Source organism: Diprion similis, chromosome 8, assembly GCF_021155765.1.
Source record: "Diprion similis isolate iyDipSimi1 chromosome 8, iyDipSimi1.1, whole genome shotgun sequence".
In the NCBI taxonomy this organism is placed as follows: domain Eukaryota; kingdom Metazoa; phylum Arthropoda; class Insecta; order Hymenoptera; family Diprionidae; genus Diprion; species Diprion similis.
Genome location: NC_060112.1, coordinates 17852429 through 17873058, shown reverse-complemented (window position 1 = coordinate 17873058; position 20630 = coordinate 17852429). Strand labels below are relative to the sequence as shown.

The window sequence follows — 20630 nt, the reverse complement described above, 5'->3', positions numbered from 1 at the left end:
ACGATATCGATCTAAATAAGTATTTTTATAAAAGAAGGAATCCAGAGTATCGATTGACAATTAAACAACTCACATAATAGGTTTACGCAAAAAGTCTGAAACTATAAAGGATTGGCATCTAATATTCCACTACGAATACTACCGGGAAACATCGCTTCAAAGAAATCATTGTACTCGAGAAATGTATAATTGTAATTATAAATATGACTTCCCATCTTTTTCCACCTCACCCATCTCAATTGCTGCTAAAACGCCGAACGTTCCGTTACTTTGCCTGCATACAAGTAGTGCAGGTTGCGGCCGACGCGGCGCACACCCAACCACACACCTTTAATATCTCCGAGATATAATCTTGCATAATTTACATTTCAATCGAAACGGTGCCAATAAATTATGATCAATCAGGGTGAACGCCCGACAGAAAACCATTAGAGCAGGGCGTTCTTTTAAATTCTTGGTGTAAAAAATTTATACCAAAGCTGTTAACACCGAGTTCTTAACAATTTTAAAATTCATGAAACGTTTCAAGAAAACGAAGAGTACCAGAAATTCATCGCTGCGGTTATTGGAATTAAAAGAAGATTGAGCAGAAAAAAAAAATTGAAAGAAAGAATTAAAAATAATGAATAAACAAGATAATTAATTTTTGTATCCAGCGTCAGTGGCCGAATTTGAAAATTGATCCTATAAATGCGATCGTAGTGATGAGGAATTGAAAAATTCGTCGTTGAAATTTTCGATTCAAATTTCCTTTTCTTGATTGGATATTTTCTGCAAATCTTGAAGTGTCCATTCTTACGATGTTTTCAAGTAGAGAGTGAATCCGCTTGAATAATGTGAATTAAAAAAACTTCAGCTCGCCAAGAATCGTTTCTCTTTTCCCTTTTTTTTTGTTTCTCTTTCCTAACGTAAATGTGATTCGATTCAATATCACTTAATCTGAATTGCATTCAAATCGCGTTCGCGCTTCCAATCATTATTCATAGAACGATCATCCCTTCAAAGTTCCAACACTTAGCGGTGTAGACATATTAATGAAATATTAAATTAACCAGGAATTCCAGTCTTTGAAGGGTGTTTGCAAATTTTAAAACAATTCGGTCTACCGCTAGGAATCACAATAAGCATAGACCAAGGGTTGTTCCTTATCGGATGTGCCACTTCGTTATATATATATATATGACTATATGATCCAACCTTACGCCGGAAATTATAATAAGACGCCTTGACAGTGAATCGGGTGTCCAAAACAGTCTACGTGTTTTTGAAACGACCTTGAAAAGGCTGTTCAATTTGAATGTCGTGATGCCTCTTTTCTCCTGCAAATTGAAGAAACGAATTATTAATTATTTTGCAACGTTATAGCCAATTTATACGAAAGCTGTCGTAATTGCTTTGTAATAACGGTTTCATGGGTTTCCGGGCCCTCGCGTAACGGTGAAATCAATTCTGAAAATTATACCATTAATTAAGAATTTCACCTTTGGGTGGACTCAAATTTCGCAGCTGGATCCCGGAGTTGAAATTGATATAGTATACATGGGTATTTCTGATCAAATTTCGACGTTTCAGTTGGGGTTTTATCAAAATTTTTTGTACCGAGCAAAATATTTTTACCGCAGAAATTCAAAGTTTTGCTAAATGAGGTCTATAACGACCAATTTTATACAAGGTTATTAAAATATAGTATTGCATAAATCATTCCCTGATACAATCTTCAACCCCTCACTCTTATTTGTAATGAAGGAATGACTGCGAGGTAATCACAAAGAAAAATCTAATTTTGAAATAATTTCAACCAAATGCTTTTTTGCACAAACTCATTTCAGCGTTGAAAAGAAATCGTCGTATTAGGAGTATTGCCAGGTTTCAAAAACTTAAGGTTGCATTCACAAATCTCATTCGATGCGATCTTAAATCTGATACTCGTATTACGGCGAGGGAATTACTTTTAGAGCAATAAATTAACCAAATTTTTTTTTCCATGACGATATCTTGGTTTCACTTTTTAACAATCTTAGTGTCAATAACTTGCATGTAAATAAAAATGTTACATCAATAATGAATGCATGTGACTCAGCACCAATGAGTCCGGACTTAAATTTCGGAATTTGATGAAAAATATCAACGTGTACGTGTGATTCACTTTTCTTAAAATTATCTTTCTTTGTATGCATGATTCGAAATCGTGAGTATCTGTCGTGGATTCAAAAGCGTGCCTCTCGTGAATCAAGGTATAATTCACTCGAAGGATATTCTTGAATGTTAACAACATCATGAATCTAAGCGCACGTACATCGGATGAATTATTTACATGGGTTTCTCGAATTTCAAAAAATACCTGACACAATCTTACGTTAACAGTTTTTGGAAGTACGCGGTGTGTTTCAGTCAAAGAACCAAACGGATTTTCAAACGTTTACCTTGTCTGGATTATTCGTATTCGTTGCTATATCCATACCGAATGAATATCCCGAATGTATCACGTCAACGGGATTAGACTTTATTGCTTTAGACACCAGACGCATGACGATGTATCAAAATATAATACTTTCGCTGCCCTTCCGAGAATTCCCGATAATTAATCGGCCAAATATTGATCATTCACCGATTACCGATCATTATCACCTACGATCTGAACGGATTTACCGCATGGCAATTGGAAGGGGGAACGGAATAGGAATCAGTAGAAGATTCATCAATCCTGCATCCGACTAACTTCCAGGCTACTGTCTGAAATTCATGCTGTATCTATGAGTGGTTTTATTTTATTATATCAAAAATTTTTTCCCCTGCCAAGGTGTTGACAAGTCACATATTCAGGCTGCCACGACGTCGCGTCGCCGAACGAGATTATCATACCAGCGGTACATCACTTTATACCGTTGCCTATTTATTCTACGATTACGCATCATGCCTATGAAGTTACCGCGAAATTTGGTGGGCGTTCGATGAAGATTAAAAATCCAGAGTCCTTCGCACTCAAGAGAGTCATGATTGGAAATCATGATTTCCAATATGTCGTTCCATATGGTGGAATCGAGGCGACGACAACCTGCAATTAGAGTGTTTGCAATCAGGGTTTTATTAGCAGTAAAATACACTCGCCAGATTTTTATTTCCCCCTTTATACTTCACTGATAAGTATATTATTACAAGAGTACTCAGCCATTGTTCGTACAGCGCATGTGGCCGCGTGATTTGATAACCCTGCAGTAAGCGATAACTAAACGCACCTACCGACAACTCGTCGCGCTGGTAACAACCCGTTCATACCAAATCCATACTGATTGTTAGATATCTATCACATTTACATATATATGGGATGATAAGTTCGTGCAAGAGATTCTCAAGTCCTGACTCTTATGAACCTCAACTTTTTCATTGTATCAATAAAGTTTTATGAAGCAAGTATTTTCCTCCCTGCTGTTGAACTTATTTTCATTCTATAATTTCCAGAATATTATATGAGGAAAACATTTATTTATTCATATGAGGTAAAACTGGATGATATGTAATCGAAAAAGCTTAACTCTTTCAGTCGCAGAAGCCACTATAGTGGTTTTCTTTTATTTTTTATTCTGTCATTTTTTTTTTTTTTTTTTTTCATATTTCATGCAAAGTCATGATTTTTTGAACTTAATTCAGCGACTGAAAGGGTTAAAGTTTGAGTGAAGTAGCCTCTTGAATTGGCGATGATTGAGTCTGTGGTTTGATCTTTACAGTTATGATTATATATTATTTAGTTTCCACATTGATTTTGCGAAAATTAATTTTTACAGTAAGAAAACTTCAATCGAATAATTCCAGTGTTACTCTCATCTTATCCCGGAGACATTTCTGCATACTGAATTCTCAAAAAGCAATGATTGATTATCCAGACGAAAACAGAGTGTCCTTCTTTGTGTTATTTTGAAGAATTCGCTGCTCGAGAGGTTAAGAAAAAAAAAAAAAAAAAAAGAAAAAACGCCCACGTGGCAACGTCATTTCACCACATTTTCTGTGATTTACAGATGTGGTGGTCACTGCATATTATTGAGGAAACGAAAGAGAAATTCGGCGAAATAAAAATAAAGAAAAATGTATCAAATAAAATAACAAAACCGGACCACAACTTCCTTGAATTATATTTTCAGAATTCTTCCCAACCAAAAAAAGTCGAACCGTGGTACCCAACTTAATACTACGTCATTTTCAACTTAAATGGGTTTGGCCTTCCGGAGGTCAAGGGTCACGAGTCACCGACTCAGGCTGCACGACGGTTTCGTGAGAAAAATAAAAAAAAAGTATCGGAGCTCGGTGCGTAATGAGGACTTTGGGATGCGGTTTTTCCGTGACGTTTTAAACGAGACTTTGTTGCAAATTTGTTCGGCGAAGTTTTTAACGTCAGAAATCGAGGCTTAAAAGTGTGGCGGAAGAAAAAATGAAAAATGTCAAAAAAGAAGAAGAAGAAAAAAAACAGTGAGAAACAAACAACAACAAAGAATGTTTTGTAAAAAAGAAACTCTTTTTTTAATGCTAATAATCCGTAAAGTGGCAAAATTCTGCTGAAAATTTTATCTATACCCATTATTTACTTCTATCTATATGTAGACAAAGTTACGAATGCTTTTTCGAGTCGAAATATGACAGTGAAGCAATCACACTATATATTATCGCCTGGTCGCCAGGTTTTGATCTAGTTGATATATACATAGAAAATCAACAGGCTCTCTGGTTTCATGATTTCTTGTGCTTCGTTATTTCAAATATTATAGTCACAGAAATCTGGTAAAAATATTGCAGGATTTGTTGAAGTCTTGGAAGTTTCATTATTCCGCGGAATGAGTGGTTTATTTGATTATTTTATTTTATTTTATTTTTTTTTTTATATCTTGTAAATTGGGGAAAAAGTCATTGAGTCAGAGTTCGGGACGAATGTGGAATTTTGTCGTAATTAAAACTTTTGGGTCCGGTTAAGAATTATGAAGAAGAATGTCCGCAACCGCGTTTGCATTCTTCAGCAATTTTGCTTAACATTTACACTCTGCAAAAGCATTGCTATGTAATGAAATTATTTACGGTAGACTGCGATATGTACTTGTGAATAATAATAATAATAATAATCCTAGAATTTTCACCATCGTTTTTTTTCAACAAAAAATCGGCAATGTCGTTGCTTGAAACTCCAGCTATAATTATACAACGTAGTATTTATTTATACACACGTTTGCTGTATGGCTGCAGAAAAAGAGATATTTATGATGAACGAGAAGAAAAAAAAAAAAAAAAAAAAAAAAATGCTCTAGTAACGGTATTCCCGATCATTTTTAAGAAGAGATTAACACCAACATTTAATCTGGTAATTTCGCGGACTGTACGCGATCTCGGTAACGGCGGTGGTAAGAAGCGGTTTTATTCGGTGTAATATGTTGTACCGGATGATCTGTGTAGGTACAGCGAAATGTCGACGAATCATGCATGCAGCGGGGGATTTTTTTTTTTTAAGACCTTAGAAAATTGTTTCGCTACGCTTTACGCTCGTATAACGAGTTACCAGGCTCTGTGATGCTTGTGACGTAAGAATCCGATACCGGGAGAGATGCTGAGTTGAAATATTTCACAGCTGTGAAGTCCCGAGGTTACAGGGAGGCGAGATTTGCGGCCAAGTGCCCAGTCATCTAGTAATTAGAGCGAGCGAGGGAAGCCCAGAGAGAGGGAGAGAGAAAGACAGAAAGAGAGAGAGAGAGAGAGAGAGAGAGAAGAACAAACAAACTTCATGAATGCACGGATACATGAATGTGTAAAAAAAAAAACTGGTTACGCATTTGTGACTTCGATGACGCTTTTGAGATCGTCAACGTCATCGCTCCAGTATCCTTCTCAAAACTGGTTACTTCGCCGAACAGCAAAGCAGTTTGAATTGGATCAGACTGCAGCGGAAATTACCTAGATGACGAAGAAGAAGAAGAAGAAGGCGCGAGGGGTCAAAATTCGGTGGGAAGTGGGGATAACACAATGCAATTGGATATAATAATGTGATATTATTTTTAGAAAAATTGTGGGCAAGAAGATAGAGGATGGATTAGTTGTATTATTTTGTGGAGTTGTGAAATCCTCTGTGATCGTCCCTGATTTACGACGCCCCGTCTGGATTCGTTATCCCCTTTTATCGCGTATTTTTCTCTTGTTTTCCTATTTCTTTTCTTTTACCCGACGCTCATTCATTATTATATCTCCCACGTTGCAATTATACGAAAAACACAATAACGCGCTGCAGGCGCTCACGCTGTAAGCGGCAAATACCAAAATTAAATCTATCATCCGTTGATTCGCGGCTTAGGAAACCAAGTTTTAACAATTTGAACTCTTGCCGCAGGTCAAAAGCACCCTCCGTAGCCTCGAGGGTACATCTATAATGGCGACGCATTTGCATCTGGGTAAAAAAAGATGGAGAGAGAGAGAGAGAGAGAGAGAGAGAGAGATAGAGAGATAGACTCGGCTTTATTGCGTCGGCATATATCACTCGAGGCAATTTACCGCTGCTGATGTCGAACAGTGATAAGTTGATAAGACTTAACGGGAATTGAGATATAAAACATATGCTGCAGACGATTCCCGGTTGCTGCATACACACTAAAAAGCCACGCCACGATGATATGAGCTATCGTGAAAAAATGCAGCAACATCGAACGTAGAAAATTTTCCCACGCTTGTATACCTATACATATACGTGGTATGTTACATATACATCGGTACTACAGCTGGGATGGGAAAATTTATTGCAGAGTCGTGTTAATTAATTTTAATATCCAGTGTGTCGGAAATAACATTCTTGAACAAAAATTTATTGCAAAAGCGAAATTGGTTTTCATACGCTTAATTCTTCTGCTCATACACGTGAGACCATTGCTCAACGTATAAAATCTCTGCTGTACCTGCTATATGCAATTAGTGAAGAGTGAAAAATCAATTTTCGGATTATCAACTCGGCGACAGAGTAAATATTCAGGCTGAAGGATGAAAATGGATGGATTACGGCCGATTAACGCATCGACACGTACAGTTCACCCGAAAAACCTTCCGTTGGCAGATTGCCTGACATCCGTCTTTGGTTGATACACCCGGTCAATGTCGGACGAAAGTGATTAACTGATAGCGAACACTTTCCTCCATGACGCATTCTGCAGATTCTCGCTTACGCGTTTATAATACACCTGCATCCTGATCCGTAAGTATACGTAGGAGCAATTATTCTCAAAAGCTTTACCGACGAGGCGATATATAACATATATCGAAGAGGAAGTGCCGCCAATGCTTTGAAAGTTGAGCCCTGTATTTAATCCCGCAGAGAGAGAGAGAGAGAGAGAGAGAGAGAGAGAGAGGAGAGATAGGCTGGGCAAACAGCGCAACTGATTGCCGTCAAAGTTCTCCCATTATGTACGAAACCAGGCGGTGTTCAGCTTTAAATCTAGCGTCATAAAACCGTCTGTCAGGGAATCCCGCCGATATCAATGACGGTGCTCGTCAACCACCTTTCGATGCACTGTATAACATGCAATGTTTTATCCCCGTCGGATCCGGGGGATTTGGAAAAATATTAACAACGCAACAGGTATACAGTAGTATAAAAGAAATTTCGGAGAGATTATGCTAATCAGTGAACGGGTATGGGTGTAGCAAAATCTGAGCGATTTTTACTCCGATATTATTGATAATTTATAAACTACGGGGTTTTTCTATATGCCGCGTCATCCATTGATTATAGATCAATCGCGGTGTATTGATTTCAAGGTTGATCATCGGTATCTTTGAATTCCAACCATTAGATTACTTCTACACGAAGTGACGCTAAACTAACATTTACGCCGATAAGGTTGTCAAATTTTTGTAAGTAACAAGTTCAAATTTAATTTTTAAGGAAAATCTTTTTTTGCTCGTATATTCTATTAATATGTTACACCATCTTTTTTCAAGCCACTATGTCATGATCACTGAAAATGTAATTCTGTAAATATTGAAGTATCGAAAAATGAAAAAATTAAAGATCGATCAGGACATATCCGAGTAAAATATAATAACGCATAGAAGAATCTGAGAATATATGTCTGTCCGCATTGAACAATTGTGAATGGGATAGAACGGGATTACCAAAATTACTGTACAGCACTGAACTTGCGTAGGTATATCCGCGTCTGAAAAAATCGCATTGTCAATGAGTCAAAATGTCTCTTAAGGATACAATTGCGCGTGAGTGACTCGACTGCATATTGTCCCGATTTTCAAATCTTTATTCGACGCGTTACACAAGGAAAATATCGTTCGTTTATCGTTCAAGGTAAAATCGCAGGACAATTACACACGAGCGCACTCATTCTGAGATGGCTAATTCTTCAACCGAGTCGATTACGTTGGCAATGCGGAATCCGTACGCAGTATCACCGCCGGCCAGTCGCAAATTCATTTCGATTTTTTTATGGTCGGGTTCTTTCATGGTTAGAAAGATCGAGCCTGTTTAACGGTCGGCCGGCGGTGGCGCTGCGGGCGGATTCCGCATTGCCAACGTGACGGACTTGTCTGAAAAATTAGCCATCTCAGAATTACTGCCCCCGTGTGTACATGCAGATTACTTTTCAGTCGTCTCGGAGTTTGTTTGCCGCATCTGCACGACGAAATTTTCCAACATTAAATAATCACGTATCGATGGTTTCACATTGCACGTACGGACGTATCGTCGTTGATTTCTTTCGACCCAGGGTATGGTGGTATGTGTATGGCCATGGCTTGAGAAGGGACAAGGAGAGTGTGTTTCAATAACGAATCAATGTACGAAGAGATTTGCATCCGCGTAGGTCTTGTGTCGCAATGTACACACCTGTGTACGCATGTATTACATGGAATCACGAAGAGTACAACACATCGGAAAAGAGAAGGAGGAGGAGGGGAGCACCATGGATACGTCGAAACTGCAAGCAAAGGAATATGAATGAGCACGTAACTCGTATTGCTATAATATGCATCTATAACCAACCCGAGACACGTAATGTATTACGCATGTCGAATCAAAAATGAGATTGTATACCTTCTATTGATTTCCATACATCGGTGCAAAATATCGATGATGATGCTCTATATGTAGGTATACGTACATAACTACACCGTGCAAATATCCACGCCTTATTGTATGAACACCTGATATTTATCTTCGGCCCCCGTTGACACCTGCGAACTACTGATTATCGGCGTGATTCAACACGAAACAATTTTCAATTGATTTCAAATCATCCTTTACGCCTGTACAGTAATGTTCATTAATGCCTTGGGCTTCTGGCTAACTTGTTTGAGGTTCGAAAGGAAATGCGAGTTCGATTCTATACGAATTATGCGACAATGCCTTCCAATCTTTCACGTTGGCTGCATCGATAGTCACTGTTACAAAATTCCTGTAGAATCGAGACTCGCATTTTGTCTTGAACCTCAAACAAGTTATCCTGAAGTTCAAGGGATTAGTGAACATTACTGTACATTTACATTAAAATGTATATAACTGTATGGGAATTCATTAATTGGATGCAATTGTAGCGTGTGAATGACTCAAGATGGCGTCGATCTTTACCGAAACCTTCTTACTTTGTATTAATTTTAAAACTGCATCGAGATCGAGAATGCTCTCAGCTGCAGTGACAGTTTTTCTTCGTCGTACTCGAGACATCTTTGTTTCAATTACCACGAATATCTATAAAGTTATACCACGATTTGTTCCAGATTTTACCTTTAACAAATTTGAAACCGTGTTGTTTGCTCCTTTTCCACAAAATGGAAAATATGAATCATAATCACGTGTGCTTATTTTGGAAAACAGTGAAATATTTGTAAAGTATTCTCAGTAATAAATGATCGCAATTGCCATTCGGTAAAACTTTCGTATCTATGTTATAAGCGTTTCTTCGACCCGTTTTTAACGATTAACACGAAATCTGCCATAAAATAGTTCCTTGAATACAAACTGCGTCCTAATTAATCTCGCGGATTGGTAACAATATGTTATGCATTTTATCGTTTCTCGAAAATTCGCTAATTTCCCACCGAGTGGATACATACATATATAACATGCAATGAAATATTCCACTATATTACAGTCATGTGATCCATTGTCGACGCAGATCAAATGAATAATTCTGGGAATTATGCAGGAAAGAAAACATTTTCTCAGCGAACAATAACAAGAACGTGCATACAATAATTATTTGGCGAAAACCCGAAATTTATGCTTTATCCCAGTCGATGGTTGAACCTTTCCTGGTAAATACGTCACAGGTGTATCAAACAAAAAGTAACCGATACGTGACCACGTTATAAATATCACGACTCATCGGATTCATGGACTCACCTTCGTTTTTATTGCTCTAGTTTAATACCCGTTTTTGGGTTTCCGCCATCGCTGCTGCAGCTGTGATCTGAATGCATACAAAAGGTACAAGTGGTTACACCTTCGTGGTATTCCCGCGAAGAAAAAGCGAGAAAAAGGTTAGAGGTGATCTGCGATTTTACCTGCAAGGTAACAGGAATTAAATTTTTAGTAACAATTCAGTCGAATAATCAGTGTATGTTCAGTACTAACCTTGTCCCTGTTTTACAGATGGAAGATATAAAAATTCACGAAATTATCTCTGTCTTTCTTGTTTCTTTCTTTATTTATACGTTTTATCTATATTTCTATTTATTTTTACATTTCTACATTCTGTATTCATTTATTATTATCTATCTACTCGTTTATCTATAGTTTTGATCTCTTCACTTCTACTTTCTTAATTTAGTGCTAGTTTTAATTTTTTGCTTCCTTATACCATTTAGTTTATACGTTATTCATTTTTTACTGCTTTCTCTATGCACTGTTCATATCCCCGTCCAAGGAGACTTGTCCCAAAACGAATGAACGCTTCTCTCTCTCTCTCTCTCTTTATTCAGACTACGATCGATGCCCTCGTGTATCACAGAGCAGACAGACTTACGTTATTAATTTAAAAATTGCGATTCGTCACTGTTCCCTCATCCCGCAATTACATACCTACCATACAAGTATATAGATTATACACGGATCTAGGCACTCTTGCATGATTGATCAGAATCTTCCAACGTTAGATTTCTCTTCTCGAGTTTATCGGCCTCATGTATAATGGAGCTCCTTTCAACAGACGTTACTTGAACTGGCCGGCAGCAAATCCTCGGAGCAGCTTAAGCAAGACAAAAGAATATCATGGGAAATACCGTCGCATGACGCAGAGTCGAATAGACCGCACATGCACAGCCTCCCTGCTACAGCCTACAGCCTACATCCTGCAAGCAAGGTGCTTTCAGCTCCGGAGTTTCTAGCAGGACGACTGGATTCCAGCAGAACTTCCCAAGCCCGTTTTTTATCGGCCACCCTGCGGATAAATCAACCGAGATCAGCTCATGGATTAAATACCTTTAATGCAGAAAAATCGCCGAGCCAAACGGAAATCCCGATGCGAAAGGACTCTACTGACTTGGGTGAAATTTTACAGCCTCGGTCGAGCCGTCGTCGTCGTAATCGTTTTTTAAATACCTGCGGTTGCGGTGTCAGAGTGCGGTGTAGATAAATGAAACTGCATTTCTTCTTAATTGTAGACTTGTGCCTGAAGTTTTCATGAAAGGTGCGAAGAAGGGTGGATTATATTATCTATGTGAGGGTGCGAAATTGCCACTGAATGTTTTTGAACGACGAATCGATAAACGAAGTTCGGGTGAAGTATAGTGCGAGTATTTTAATACCCGAGTAACGTTTCGCACCGTTTTTATTACAATTTATAATGGAGGGTTACATAATAATAATAAGCTGGTGAGTTCTCCCTGAGAATTTTGATTAGCTGTAAATTTCTGTTTCTGTTCAAAGATGCGCGGTCCGGCATTCTCGGTAATCCGAGTATATTTTAAACATAATGTAATTACCGATGCGGTGTGAAGAAACGTGAACGTTGAAATTCCCCGTCTTTGAATTGCTAAATTTCGAAAAGTACAAACAACAGCTCAACTCCTGGCCACTCGAGGCTGTCAAAAACTGCGCATATAATAAGCGTGTTAAATTGAGCGAGGACGTCAGCGAGGCTCAAGATTATTGAAAGTTGCGAAAGGATTCTCGATAAAACGGATTTAACACCTCGGACGCTTGCGCCAAGACGCGAATGTCCAAAAATCGCAATCGGCGTTTCGGTCAATCCCGGGCAAAGAATTTTCTTTTCATCATCTCGATTTCTCGTGAAAGTAGGTAGTCAACGAATTCACTTCCAATTTCGTCCTTACCAGAGACTTGATCACAAATTTCAAAGCGATATTTTACGAAATAAACGTTGACGTAGGTCAGAAATCATCGTTTTCGATTCCTTAAATGAGGCGGTTGTAACAACGATCGCCCAGTCTCCGGTGTTACTATCATTCTAAATTTAGAATTCTCCTAATATCGCGTAGCTGTAATAACCGGATTCTCCAACACTTGGTCGTAAAATTTCGTACCGGTTACGAGACTGTCGGCCGAAAATAATCAACACCGTTCTATTTTTATATAATATTATACACATCGCAGCTGCAGGAATACGGGTATTGTGCCTATATATGTATAACCACAAGTGTAACCATTTCGCCGCAAATTGTCTTACGTGTACCATTTTTCAGTGAAAAAACCAGTTTGACTTCTGGCTCGTGGCTCGTGGCTCGTACGCAAGGTCGGGCCTTTCGTAAAAGTACATACATGTATAATACGTAGGTACATACGTACACACGTTACTACGACGGTGAACGAACTGACCTTACTCATCAAGGACGAATTAAGGAGCGTGTCTTTGAACGACGCCTCTCCACGCGCCCTGCATGTAACGCTGTTTCGCCGCTAAACTACATGTTCCGATATTCTACCGTCCATCAATCGAGCAGAATTAGGTGTACATAAACGTGCATCTTTGAAACCGAAAATATTTGCACCTGCAATCGTTTCCATTCATCCCGCAATAAATACATATTCGGACCTCTCTTATATGTATACTCTTATCAGTAGCTATATACTCTCATATATTCCTTAAGTCCTCAAGCTGGGATGAAATCTTTCTTGCCATTTGTTTCGTCATACCGTGTATGCAGATTCTGTTTACAGACGACATGACAGGCACTATACTTACTCGTCGTTGACAAGAGGCATAGCGACTATATTTATTACCATTGAAATTGGTTCATTTTTTTTTAATTTTTCTCATTCAACTTTCTTACCGATTTGCTAGCTCATTCGAAGAACTGCACCAGGATTAGATAAAGCCTTGCGATTGTGACGTGTGCATCCAACGATCACCTTGCATTTTGTAAGATGGCAGCAATTAGCACCGATTCTAAGAAACTAAGCTTGTCTAACTATAAGCTTATAAGCTACTACGTGAGTCGAAGTGAGTTAAGTCAAGCGTGCAAAATCCGGTGCAGCGAAAGAATTGTCGAAGATTCGTCGTTTCATGGACGAGGATGGTTATCTTGACACGTGTTACGAGTCAACGTCCTTCCACGCGGTCCCGCAGGGTGAGGAATTTGCAGCTGCTCGAAATTGGAATTTGACATTCGATTGTAACCGTCTGCCGTCTGATAAACTGATAAGATAGGGCGGATTCCATAAGATTTTTATCTTAACACGAAAAATCAAGATTTACGTAGCAGGGTGTCTATATATTGCAGAGGTACAACGTACTACTTGTTACGCAATTGACGACGCTAAGGCGTGGAAACCGCGAATTGTGGGGGTCCCAGAGCCAAATTTCGCGGACGACGTTACGCCGGCATCACTATAACGGTTGAATGAAACGGAGGCGCGATTGCGTCATTGAACTTGCCGATATCGTAACTCCGCGAAATATCTCTACGATGCTTGTTAGAGTGACGTGATCGACTCGCGTCGTTGTTGGTAGACGCGAAACGGAGATCCTGATTATTTCTGCAGGAGGCTTCCATTCAGAATCGCAGTTTCTGTACTCTTCGAGGCTAATCGTTGAGGTGAAATTGGAATCCAGGATGCGAAAGTGTATGAATGAAAATTCGGGTCGACCCAGAAAAAGCCGAGAATATAATTACGCCTGTGAGTAATTGGCACGGTTGACTTACACTCGACAATTGGTACCGCCTTTGAGCTTTTGGACACTGGTAGGAAGTAACTTTCACGGATCTTAGAGAGGCGATTCGAACAGTTGGCTAATTGTTGAAGGCTCGACGGTGAATCAGTGTGTCCAAAAGAAATCTCTTGTTCTATTCTTGGCGCGTTCGACGAATGGATGGTACGTACGTATCTACACACAATCAACCGAATCTACGTGCGAGCCTTCGAAACTCTCGCGAACATGACGATGGTGATGATTAATCGAATACGTGTTGCATCATGTTGGCCAACGAGTGCTTATTCAGGGTACTAGAATAATTTAATCAATGATTTACAATTTTGGGGTCATCCTTCTTTCTTTTCAGCTAGTTCATTCGCATGTCGAGAAATGACGAAAGTAAGACCTTGGTAAGGGAGGTCCGTGTCATTATCAGGAAAGTAAAATTTTCAAGTCGACGAAACTGTCTTCGCATCTCTTCACGTAATTACATCTCAATTCAGAACGATACTTTTTCGTTTACGGAAGTTGACGAGATATTAATAAAATGGCTGTTGGAAATACGGAGAGGTAACAAGTGGATTGTTACATTAATTCGTACATTCGGCCGTTTCGTGAGGAAATATGGACTTTGGTGAAAAGGGATGGGCGAAGCCCAGTTGATTCGAATATGGCAAAAACGAGGATTAGGTAGAATAAAAACGTGTCAAATGGTTTCGAGTGAATAGAACGGACCACTCGCTGCACGTTGTACGTATTCGTGTGTTGATTCGAGGTACACAGAGACGTTAGACTTTCTCGTGAAATTCAAGTCGTGCTGGAAAGCACGTCTTGACTTGGCACGATCGTTTATCACCTATTATAAGCTTGTACGTTGGAAGGTTGTCACCAGTTTCGTAGAAGTATTATAATACATAACGTTACTGTAAAAAACCAACCGGGAAAGAAATTTTTTTTTTTTCATTATTCTGGGCATGGCAATCTAGGGCGTAATGACAGGCTGGTAAAAGTTTACATCGTTTCAAGTTCATCTTCCTACTAAAAAAGGAAAGTTTTGCTAAAGTTTCCTACGGAATCGAGAAGGAAGACAAGTATTTGCATAATTGCAGGCTTTCGAAGAGAATCACTTGTTGCTTTTCAAACTGTAGCTATAAGTTGTGGGGTCGCGTGTCATGAAAGAGTCCCCTTCATTTATCGACAATTACGGGTAAACGATCTGGTAACAGAATAATGAAACACGACGTGGTTAAATTTAGCAAATCCGCAATATTAATAACGAGATGTTATCTTATCTTGGATAACGATTTTATAACAGCTAGTCGTCCCAAAATGATACTCTGCTGCACAGTAAAATTAGAATCGCCCATCTATTTTCGGCACTGATAAAATCAATCTTCCTGACCCAATAGACTGAATCCTTCCAAGTTCCTCACGCATATTCGATGATTCGTTTTTGATCAAAGTCCAATAAATGCAGTCGCGTGAACATTTCGCGTAACTAGGGGAACAGAGATTCGGTTCACGTCTACCCATTTAATCAAAAAACGAAGAACAAACTTTGATGTCGTAATATGGCCCCGAGTTACTTGAATCAACGTCAAGGGCATAAGTATCAATGGATGCGAGGAAAAAAGTAGATACGACAGTCTGGGTTAAAGGATCATCCAAAAGTTGTCCGAATTATCATCATTATTGCTGTCGACATTATATTATTATTTGTACTACACGAAAGTCCGTCTTCTTCTTCGCTCATATTCGATGCTTTGTTGTATTGTAACTTTGATATTACTTCGCATCGGGTGGGATTAATTGAGTTTCATCTCTGATCCGTTATATTACATATTTTGTTTGCGTTTGTGAAAAATCCAATCGTTCTTGGCGCGATTAGATGGAATCTTTGGTGGGGGGGGGGGTATTGAACGAGATCAAAGAAAAACAAGAAAACGAAAAAGAAACGCTGTAAAACTTTGCACAGTATAGGTGTAGAATGTTGAGGTCCTTTTAAAAGTCATATCCAGAAATTTTCAGGGAAATTTATCGGGCTTCGGTCCCTCGTGCTGTTATACACCAGAACATGACCCCGCAATGTTGAAATAGTGTTACATCATTCTTACGTTCAATCCAGTCCGTGTACAGTTTCAATGTAGGTTTTTGGCACGATCATTCGTAAAAGAGATGAATAAAAACGACCTCACGACAGTTTTGTAGAATATTTTTATATAGTATAGAAAAATAAATAAAATATTAAAATTTCTTGTGCAACTGTCGGCTGTAGCGTCATTCAGATGGACCTCACGGACCACGTGCAGCCAGTAGAGGGACTTAATACGATTTACGAAACAGTCATCAAGGGCTAGACCGGGTCACTCGAGTGTCCAACGTCGTGGTGATGGATTCGTGACTGCGGGTAGAATTTAATAATGTAATATTTCGTGGTGTAATCCTGTTCGCATCTACGCCTATGGCTATAAACTGGAGTCACGAGTTCAGGCTTCTCACATTTAATTAATCACGTATGCTTCAGCGTCTGTTTCGACAATTAGTGAGAATCGGAAAATCCCGACCACGTGGGGTGGCAAATTGCAGTCTTGTGCATTGACGATCGTCTCTAATCATCACCGCAATGAATCGTTTTTAAAATTGAGTCAATTATTACTATATGCATTATAACATAGTAGATTTGAAAATTGTTGAACTTGCTATGTATTGCATATTATCAGAAAATCGACTGGGAATTTCTTTCAGTTTCGCGGAGGTTATCTGTCGATTGTGCAAGATAAAATCATTCAGCTGTAAGAGCTTCATTGCGATAAATATTATATTAATTAATTCGTGCATTTGGCATCTGCAGAGAAAGAGAGGGAAATAGAGTGATCCCATAGAGTGAAGACATTTTCTGATGCAATTCAAAGCGTAAAGACTTGACCGAGATGCCTAGATCATCTTAGTGAGACTTTTTGTTAAGGTCGCAATTGGACGGGATGCAGGAACCATTTTTTTGCGCAGCAAGCCGCCGTTTTCGTCATTGGCACTTGTTACTCTCGAATATATGAGTGTGTCGCTTCATTACGCGAGCACGTTGTATACATTTTTTTTGCTAATCAAGCTTTTTTAAGCGAATCTTCGAAGCCAGAATATCCCCCTTTTTCTTTTACACTTCGGTGAAATTTGCATGTCGTCATGAGATTAAATATTATATTTTTCGATACATTCATCTTTTTTTTTTTTTTTAGTCATAAACGTCAGCAATTTTGGAATCGACGTAAATATGTGTAGTATATATGACATGAGGCTATTAATAAATAAAATGGACAGAGTTATCTACCTTTGATATAAATCAACTCACCGATTGGAAAGGACGGAAAATTTTTTATATTTAAACGAATTTACCGGTACCGAATGCTTTTAAGCTGAATCAAAATTTCACCTTTAACTTTGTACTCGCTTCTGTGTAATGTGTAAATGGATAATTTAAACGTTATACGTATATAGTTCGAAAGTTTCTAGCATGTATCATTCAGAAACAAAGTTGGGTAAGATTTTTGTTGAATTAACTAAATTCTGAATTTAAGTCTACGTCACGTGATCAACTAAACATTTGTTTGATCTAAGAAAGTTGTTTCAGCGTCACCGAATTTTATTCAATCTATTTCATTGCATATGATGATGATGTGATAGAATTCATGAAAGATTTGGTTGCATGAAACTACACGTATAACAGCCAAATAATTTACTTTTAGTCATTTGAGGTTTCAATAGTCAATCAATCGATAATTAGTTTCGTAAAATTAAGTCATTCAACCATAAACTTTTGTTCAAAGTGCACCGATTCTTTTTCCGCGTATACCAAGACGGGTAATTCAACATTGTAAATGGCGTCCTTCAGTTCTATATATCATTATACCACGCAGCTGCACCCATGCTTTGATTTAGCGAAAACTGGCTGTTTGATATTGTTAAAGATTATTCGATGATCGAATGATGGAATGATACTGCAGGTAAAATAGCATGCGTCAGAGTAAAAAGAAATCAAAAAAAGAACGAATAAAAAAATCCCTCCACTTTGGCGATCGCTCATGTATGTAATCAGAATGTATATGCACATACCAGGGACACAATGAAAATGCGTATTTGATCGATATACCTTTTGGGAAATTGTATGTTTAATATATAAATCACTGATAATATGGGACTGCGTGCGACATCGTTTCGCTGTACTAACACTCACGATTTACTCAAGATTGCGCGTAATTGTGCAATATTTTTACTATAACAATTTCCACGAATAGATAATATAGTTATACACGTATAACGTGCTCGATTTACGACTCGGTAAAACAATGTAATCCGTCCGAAACTGCTATCTGTGGCTACCTACCTACGCTTTGAATTCTCGAGTGGAACCGGAACTCGGACAATATCTAATTATAATCTTCGCCAATTTTTGGCGAGGCTTAATCGCGATATTGTTACTGCGCAACATTTTCGCTGTGTCATAATTTTTCAATATTGATTTTTTAACCGTAGATGGAAGAAAAAAGGTGAAAAGGAAAGAAACAAGTTTCTCAACATTCTATGCAAAAGCTTTTATCTCGAGGTCTAATGGTGGAGAGGATTCTCGTAATTGATGTACGAAAGTATATCTAACATTTATGGTACCATGAGAAAAACGATGATTATCGCTAAGGGTGGATGATGTGGAAAGTATGATAAACAAAAAGCCTCGGATCGTTAATATTTCCCATATCAAAATGACAAGAACTTTGAGCTGAAGGAATTACACTTTACAGTCATAAAACGCTGCAGCGGATTCTTCGAGATGTGATTTATTTTTCAAACTTTTAATGACCAAGATTTTATTACACCCCAATTAATAAAAAAAGAACACTAATCTGGAGACTCGAAGCATTTCGAATGTTCGAATTCAGATCAATCCCGCAGAGCTCGTGGCGTCTGTGAAACTCAGGAAAAGACTCACTACTCTAGTAATATTTTTTAAACTTATTGTTTGATTTTTTGACTTTTCCTTGTCGTCTCGAACTAGTTTTCCTAGAGATGCTCCATTGCCCAATTCGTCTGCCGGGAAGCCTTTATCCATACGTGCATGCTTTTATCTTACAATTAACGCCTAGCACGAATCGCTTTGATGATAATTATCACCTCCTTTGTATTTCATCGTGTACTTGGTAAACAACGCAGTTTCAATTCTGAAGAATACAAGAGAATCAGGTAAATAGGTACGTGCACACTTCCATTACAGGTATAATACCATAACATTATAGCTGTTCAAAAGTCAGGCCACGCGGCTTCGCTCTACGTACAACGTCTATATATTTCCCATATGCGCAGAATCTATTCGACACGGGGTATATAATTTACACCTGACATCAATGTAATGACGTTCCGATTGTTTAAACAACCAAAGGTGCATTAAAACGTTTAGCATCCGCTTATATTACTTGCAAAACGTTTTTCATTCGATGAAAAGTATTATATCGGAAACTGCACGGAGGTTGTGTATAATTACTGTCATCCATGTGTTCGTGTGCATGTGTGTGTGTGTGTGTGTGTATCGGTTGTACGCGATCAGCGAGATCGATTCATTACATCCGCTCGTTACGAAATAGTAAGCTTCAGTACGTGTAGCTGACATGCATCTGTCCAGTGGCAATCTGTCACCGAGTGAGTTCAACCGGATATCGTAAAAATTTATCTGCCATCGCGTAGGGGAAGACAGGAAAAAAGGCAACGATCAGAATTCAAGTATTGAAAAATGAAGTTGCGGAAAATGCTATTGGCTAAAAGAAAGGTTTCGGAGAGAGTCTTGGTGGAAGGGTGTAACATTTGTAAGGGTGAGGAAGAATCAAAGGGTCGAATGAGAACTATAAACTGTTGTTTCTTCTTGTTTTATTTTTCCAAACCGTTGACCTGCGGGGGGAAGCTACGAAAATGAAAATCTCGGGGAAGGTTACTTTGGTAAAAAGAGTGGGTGTCTCCCTATCGCGGTTCAAGTTAGACTTATACCGTCCTGCAGCGGGTGGAGAGGGGGGAGCGTCGGTTCGGCGCCGAGTATATATACGGAGCAAAGTCAGCACCGTGCAAGAGTTCGCAAGAGACAAGCCGAGAGATAAAGACATATTATACTTATATAGAAGGGAAAAGGAGGTGAAGAAGAAGAAGAAGAAGAAGAAGAAGAAGAAGAAGAAGAGGAAAAGGAAAAATTCAACAAACAGTTGTATAAGAAAAGAAATATCGTTTTGTAACGTTGCAAAGATTTATTGAAGAAAAAAATTTAAGAAGCAAAGTTTTAAACGGCGACCGATCATCTCAACGTTAAATAAACCTTCGTTTTGTTAACAACAACACTACTACTACTACTATTATTTGTTATTCGTATCTGTGCCCACTTTTCGTGATCACAGTGCAGCAGAGATTAGTAGATTGGTACCTGCAAGTGTCGCAATCGTCGCCCACCACCCCCCCGAGTGATTGTTATTATTGTTGGTTTTT

The 20630-nt window shown here is 38.6% G+C and overlaps 1 long non-coding RNA gene across 1 annotated transcript; it reads right to left on the bottom strand.

The window, feature by feature from the left end:
* Positions 1-919: 919 nt before the first annotated feature.
* Positions 920-20519, bottom strand: LOC124409818. Its single transcript, XR_006929544.1, has 3 exons — positions 20385-20519; positions 12476-12481; positions 920-933 (listed from the first exon to the last, which is right to left on the bottom strand). It is a non-coding gene; the product is annotated as an uncharacterized LOC124409818 (long non-coding RNA).
* Between the last annotated feature and the right edge of the window lie 111 nt (positions 20520-20630).